Here is a 7649-nt window from a genome sequence, read left to right on the forward strand (position 1 = left end):
CTCTTTTCGTTGTTGGTTTTACAACAACTCCGTTCGACCCTTCTCCTAAAGATGTTGCTTACCTCTCCGTTTTTTGGAATCCATTCTTACATTCATTCCGGAGGCATTGTGATGTTGCTCTCTTCAACTCTTCTTCTTCTTGTCGGGACCTTTTTCTTTTCGTGCTTATCCTTTTAACCGGATTGTTGTGCCCTTTTTTTCAAGTTTCTTCCCATTCTATCAAGTTTGGATCCCCTTTTCAACAGGAGTGTTGTTTGAGATCTTTCTTACTCCTTGTTCCATTCTTTCAATTGTTCCGGAGGCAGTGTGTTGTTGATTTCATCAAGTATCTTCTCATCTTATCAAGTTCTTATTCAATTCCTTTTCTTTTCAATCGGAGTGCTGCCCAAGTTATATCATTCTTATTCTTTCTCTATCCTGTTTCAACCGGAGTGTTGTCGTATTTGATCCTTATCATTCCTTGTACTTCTCGTTTCTACCGGAGTGCTTGCATGTACTTCTTGTTCATTGCAACACTTTTCTTATGCCTTTCAACCTACAAGGTTCTAGTAATGTTCCTTGTTCCTCTTTTCTAACGGAGTGTTTTCAATTGCATTCATCTTCGTTGTATTCTTTTCTCGAAATGGCTTAACCTTTTCAGGGTTCGTGGTTTCACCCGTTTGTCGAAGAAGCAACTTAGTTTTACCTCTTCTCTTTCTCTTCCGTTTTCCCTCCGGTGCAATTCTAGATCTCGGGACGAGATCCTCTCGTAGTGGTGGAGTGTTGTGACACCCCAAGACTGGAGCTTTAGATGCCTTCCATGTTTTCCGAGTGTTGTCGGGTGATTCGTTTTGGTTTGTTGCATCGTGTGCTTTGCATCATGTCATCATGTCATAAGTCTTTTGCATCTCAACTAAATAAACCGTATGGATCTTCGATCCATTTAAACCGAGGGAATTCACATGGTGATTCTCTTTACAACATATCCTCTCGTTATTTAGAGAGCTATAGTAAATATTTCCAATTATTTGGATTTACCACAAACACACTTGCAAAATATCCCAATGCCTTTGTTATCTTAATTCTTGGTCTCCAACATGGCCATATATTTTCTTTCATCATATCCCAGAGCTCCACCAAAAACCTCAACATTTTTGGACCTCCCTATCACCTACTTCCTATGCAAAACCATTTGAATTGAATTCAAATGATTTCGTTTCAAACTTCACCCATGTGATCATTTCCATTTTTCGTGGATCAGGCTCATTTTTTGACTCTAAGAAAATTTACTTCATGTCCAAACTCCACTGCAATCCCTCTCGGCTTTTCTTCCAAGTTTCTTTTCTTTTATTTAGTTAAAAGAAAAAAGAGAGTTGGAGAGGGAAGAGAGAGGCCCAGCCTAGCCGGCCACTAGGGCCTCCAGCAGCCACCTCCCACCAATGGCCTATAGGCCCATCCAGCCGCCGGCCTTCCTAGGCCAACTCCAGCGCTGGCCCAAGGCCCAGCCGCACCCACCAACCCTAGCGCTAACCCTAGCTCGATTCCCTTTCGCTCCATCTCTCCCCTTGCGCCGCCAGAGAGAGACCTGCAGCCTGACTCCCTCTCCCCTCGACCCGATCCCCATCGATCTCTCCCTCCTCTCGCTCCTTTCCTCACGCGCCAGGAGCCCCGGTCCCCATCTCCCTCCGCCCGATCTCCTCCTCACCTCTCGCTCTCCTAGTGCACGCCCCCTTCGCCTGACTGCTCCCTCGTGATTCTTCGACCCCGCCTCGCCCCGCGACCCCGCCGCCTCCAGTGATCATCGCCGATGAACCCAGCAGGAACAAGCAAGCCGCTGCTGCCTGGAACCAGCCGGACCCGTTGAACCTCGCTGGGATCCACCTCCCCTCGTCCAGATTGGCCAGTCTCCTCCATCCCCTCTTCGTCAACTGCCAGGAGCTCCCCTCCGCCGGATCGGGTCGCCTCCGCCCGGTTCCTCTCACGCTGTCGCCCTGTTTTCCCCTGCTTCGAACGAGGAGGCGCACTGCCGCGCGTTGAACCCTCCTCTGCCTCGCACGAAGTCCAGCTCCAGCAACGCCCGTGGACCGTGAACCGCGCCAAGACCAGCGCCAAACCTCTGCTTCGTCCTGTACTACGCCAAGTACCACGATCATCACATTCCGTTTCTTCACTGCCAAGGCCGAGAGGATGCCAATTACCATGACGACGAGGACCGCCAAGTTCGTCTACCGGCGTCAAGTGAACGACTACCATCACTCCAAGACCCAAACAACTACTACGACATAAACGTCTACGCGATGACCCTGAAGGACTTGGAGTCGCCAAGCAGCTCTCCGTACGAATGGGAATGCCTACCGTTGCCAAGATCGAGAGTACCTCTACGAAAATGCCAAGTACGCCTTCATGTCGGCAAGACCCGCAAATCGGACCCCGAACGATCGACGTCTCGTGGACCGTGTACAACTACGGTCGCAAGAATAGGACCGGAAAGTCCAAAGACCCCAAGTACCACGACATCGATGGCATGAACGTCTACGGGAACTCGTGCAATGATAAACATGTACCCCTACCGTCGCCGAGATCGCGAGAACCTCTACCGTCGATCCTAGAGCATGCGAGATCGACTACTTCCACTACCGCCCTCGCTAGAACGCCTACTTCCCTCTACGAACGAGAAACATTCCCTTTGCACGCTCCGAAGGTATAACCCCGAGACGACGCCCGTGGACCGAATGCTTGTGTTGTATGAGATGCATGGTTGGTTGTTGTATTCGCTCGTGAACCTTAGTTGTTCCTCCTCGTTGCCATGCCATCGTCACGTGGGAACTCGGTAACCGGGAGCACCCCACCGTTCTTCGCATGACACGCTCCCGTCACACTTGTTATTTTCCACCGGCATCTCAATCGAGTTTCCGGAACTGGAACGTTGCCGTGGCACCGTTTTCGTTATCGTCGCCGTGGCATCCTTTCTTTCCGCCATGATGACATATGCTCCATATAATGCTCTTATCAACATTTTCTTTAAAACTTGCTCATGTCATCCGCATCATGTTAACATCAATTAAAATATTTAAAACTGTTGTTGCATTAAATTACCAAGGCATATGGGGTTTTACCGGATTCGTTATTTGTTATATCCGGGCCCATTTAAATTGTTTAGATGGTGTAGTTTTGTTATGCCTCACCTCTTGCCATGCTTAACAACATTTAATATTGTTGGGTACATAAACGAGATCGAACTAAATAACTTGAATGTGGTGTTTCGTCAATATGCAACGGAGTTGCATATTGAGCTCCACTTAATTTGTTGGGTTGTTTGTGCACTTTGCCATGCCATGCTTCATTAAACCGGACATGCATCATACTTGGTTGTGCATCATGCCATGTTTATGTGATGGTTGTTTTACTTTGTTGTGTGCTTCTTTCCGGTGTTGCTTCTTCGGGTTGGTTCTGATAACGTCGCATTTGTGAGGACCCATTCGACTTCGTTCATTTGTCTTCTTCATGGACTCGTTCTTCTTCCTTGCGGGATTTTAGGCAAGATGACCATACCCTCGAAATCACTTCTATCTTTGCTTGCTAGTTGCTCGCTCTTTTGCTATGCCTATGCTGCGATACCTACCACCTGCTTATCATGCCTCCCATATTGCTAAGCCAAGCCTCTAACCCACCTTGTCCTAGCAAACCGTTGTTTGGCTATGTTACCGCTTTGCTCAGCCCCTCTTATAGCGTTGTTAGTTGCAGGTGAAGGTTGGAGTTTGTTCCTTGTTGGAACATGGATATTTTGTTGGGATATCACAATATCTCTTATTTAATTAATGCATCTATATACTTGGTAAAGGGTGGAAGGCTCGGCCTTATGCCTGGTGTTTTGTTCCACTCTTGCCGCCCTAGTTTCCGTCATATCGGTGTTATGTTCCCGGATTTTGCGTTCCTTACATGGTTGGGTTATAATGGGAACCCCTTGACAGTTCGCCTTGAATAAAACTCCTCCAGCAATGCCCAACATTGGTTTTACCATTCTCCACCTAGCCTCTTTTCCCTTGGGAGTCGCGCTCCCGAGGGTCATCATTATTTTAACCCCCTGGGCCAGTGCTCCTCTGAGTGTTGGTCCAAAACTAGAGCCCTGTGCAGCACCCCCTCGGGGAAACTCGAGGTTTGGTTTTAGTTGTACGGAGCGCTCATTTGAGTGTGCCCTAAGAACGAGATATGTGCAACTCCTATCGGGATTTGTCGGCACATTCGGGCGGTGTTGCTGGACTTGTTTTACCATTGTTGAGGATGTCTTGTAACTGGGATGCCGAGTCTGATCGGATTGTCTTGGGAGAAGGAATATCCTTCGTTGACCATGAGAGCTTGTGATGGGCTAAGTTGGGACACCCCTGCAGGGATTGAACTTTTGAAAGCCGTGCCCGCGGTTATGGGCAGACGGGAATTTGTTAATGTCCGGTTGTAGAAAACCTGAAGTTGATCTTAATTAAAATACATCAACCGCGTGTGTAACCGTGATGGTCTCTTCTCGGCGGGGTCCGGGAAGTGAACACGGTGTTGGAGTAATGTTTGACGTAGGTTGTTCTAGGATCACTTCTTGATCATAGTTCATCGACCGTGCCTTTGCCTCCTCTTCTCGCTCTCATTTGCGTATGTTAGCCACCATACATGCTAGTCGCTTGCTGCAGCTCCACCTCATACCTTTTACCCTTCCTATAAGCTTAAATAGTCTTGATCGCGAGGGTGTGAGATTGCTGAGTCCCCGTGACTCACAGATACTTCCAAAACCAACTTGCATGTGCCGATGATACCGTGCAGATGACGCAACCGAGCTCAAGGAGGAGCTCGATGATGATCTTATCCTTTGTGTTTGTTTCATTTCAGTCGATCAGTAGTGGAGCCTAGTTGGGACGATCGGGGATCTGTGTAGCTTTTGGGGTAGTCTTCTTTTATTTTGGTTCCGTAGACGAACCTTGATTGTATCTAGATGATGTAATGCTTTATTCATGTAATTGTGTGAAGTGGCGATTGTAAGCCAACTATGTAACTCTTTCCCTTACGTATTACATGGGTTGTGTGAAGATTACCTCACTTGCGACATTGCTTTCAATGTGGTTATGCCTCTAAGTCGTGCTTCGACACGTGGGAGATATAACCGCATTGAGGGCGTTACAGGTGGACTCATTTGGAATAACTTTGGGTTTAAGGTTTTTGATGTACAAGCAGAATTCCCACTTAATACAGGCGAAGGCTAGCAATTTAGATTGAGAAGCGGCAGCTAGAGAGCAAAAACGATCATAACCATGCATTATGCATAAGTAACATTGGACACTAGCATGAGTAGGATATGAACACCATGAACATAAATATCATAGAGGCTATGTTGGTTTTGATTCAACTACATGCATGAACATGTACCAAGTCAAGCCACTTGAACATTCAGAGGAGGATACCATATCATCATACTACATCACAATCATCTTAACGCTATGTTGATATCCAAGATAAATCATTATCAACTCTCAGCTACTTATGCATGGCATGAGAAACTATAATCTATAATTGTCATTGCAAACATGTTTAATCATAATGGGTTGAATCATGGATACTGGGTTAAACATATTTACACAAACAGAACAGGTCGAGTTCATACCAGTTTCTCTCTGCCACGGCCAGTTCATCAAATATCGTCATTATTGCCTTTCACTTGCACGACCGAATGATAAGAAAATAATAATAGTGCAAGAGTGCCATGGACTAAGCCGGAATCTGGAAAACATTTTATTCAACAAGCGAAGACAAGGTAAAATGTGCTCTTTATTAGTTTAACAATTATTCATATGAGAGCCACTCAACATTTTCATCGTGGTCTTCTCCTTGGTAAGACTCGAATAAAAAGGAAAGTAAATTCAGAGAAACACACTGAAATATTTTTGGACGTTTTGGTTTTCTTGAACAAGCAAATAAAAGGGTAAAGCAAAAACGAGAAAAACTATTTACACGGGAAAGCTCCCAACAAGCAAAAGAAGAACAAGGAAATCTTTTTGGATTTTCTTTTTAATACTACTACTAAGAATGCATAGGAAGTAAATTACTACAACTAATTTTTTGGTTTTTCTAAAGTTTTTCAAACACACAAGAAGAAAGCAAGAAAATAAATCTAAGCATGGATGATACAATGAAAAAGTGTGAACAACGACAAATAGAATGATATATAGACATAAATGTAATGTCGGTGAGAAACACGTACGCCCCCAAGCTTAGGCTTTTGGCCTAACTTGGTAGTCGATCAATAGCTTGGAGGGTAGTAGGGGTGCTGAGGAGCAGGCATCCACTCATCCCACTGCTGAGGCTCCTCCTGTGCTGCCTCTGTAGCAGCCTGAGCGTTCCGGTAGGCGATGATGTCTGCAGGCATAATCCTATATCCACTCCAGGCAGTAGAATCAAATAAAGCAGGTGAAGCCAAGGGGATAATATCACGAGTTTTAACGCTAAAGACCAAATTATAAGGAATAGGAATATCTGGATAATCATGTGCAAGAAAATGATGGTGTTCCATGGCTTCCCGGTCTAGGTTCAGCTAAACTCCCATCAGAAGGGATCATGCATATATCACAAAATTCAGTAAGTGGTATCGGATGGTTTTCAGCATATAAATCAAAGCTCACTTCAGGGGGATTATTTCTAGGCAGGAAAGTAAAACTCTGAACAAAGATGTTTGTGAGGATTTGGTGCTGGTCACACTCATCTGCGATGAAGTTGGTGAGGCCGGCATTGGCAATAAATTGTGTGAACTCCTCAAGAATTCCAGCCTCTTGCAAGAATGGGGTGTGCGGCCATTCGCATGGTCGTACCTCCGCCAACCTTCGAGGGTGGAGATCACTGTCATAAGACTCCCCAATGACACCCTTGGAGTTCTTCTTAGAGCCAAACTTCCTGAAGATATTCATGTCCGCGTACAATTTTCTGAAAATAAAATTTTTGAGGTGACAAAAATTTGTCAACAAAACTTTATAAAATTGATAGCAACTACTCATAGGGATAAATAGAAGCCATAGCAAGCATTCAAAATGCTTAGAACACTAAGAATTCAACATGCAAGCACATCTACAGCAGCACCAAGAGTAGCTAATTACTCAAAGTATAAACCACTAAAACAAAAACTAATTGGACAAACGGTGGAGTCACATACCAAGCAACAATCCCCCGAAACAGTTTCAGAAACGAAGCTTCGAGCAAAGAGATCGAAATCCGTGGGTTTGACCTCAAGAACACGGGAGAGAGAGCAATGGAGATTTTTTTCTGGAAGTAAGTGAGAGGGCCCACGTGGGGACCAAAACCCACCAGGGCGTGCCTAGGGGTGCTAGCGCGCCCAGGTGGGTTGTGCCCACCTGGTGCACCTCCCTCTATTGTTATTTGCACCAAAAATTCAGAAATATTCAGAAAAAAATCGTATTAAATTTTCGGGGCATTCTGAGAACTTTTATTTTTGGGTCTTTTTTATTGCACGGGAAATTCAGAAAACATACAAAACATGACATTTTATTTTATATAACTAATAGAAATAGAGAATAAAAAGTAAGGACAGAAAATAGTGCTTACTAAATTCATCAGCTTCATATCGCTCAAAAATGATTCATTAATAAGGTTGATGAAGTCTTATTAACAACCACTTTTGA

Source organism: Triticum aestivum, chromosome 1A (assembly GCF_018294505.1).
Source record: "Triticum aestivum cultivar Chinese Spring chromosome 1A, IWGSC CS RefSeq v2.1, whole genome shotgun sequence".
Classification (NCBI taxonomy): Eukaryota; Viridiplantae; Streptophyta; class Magnoliopsida; order Poales; family Poaceae; genus Triticum; species Triticum aestivum.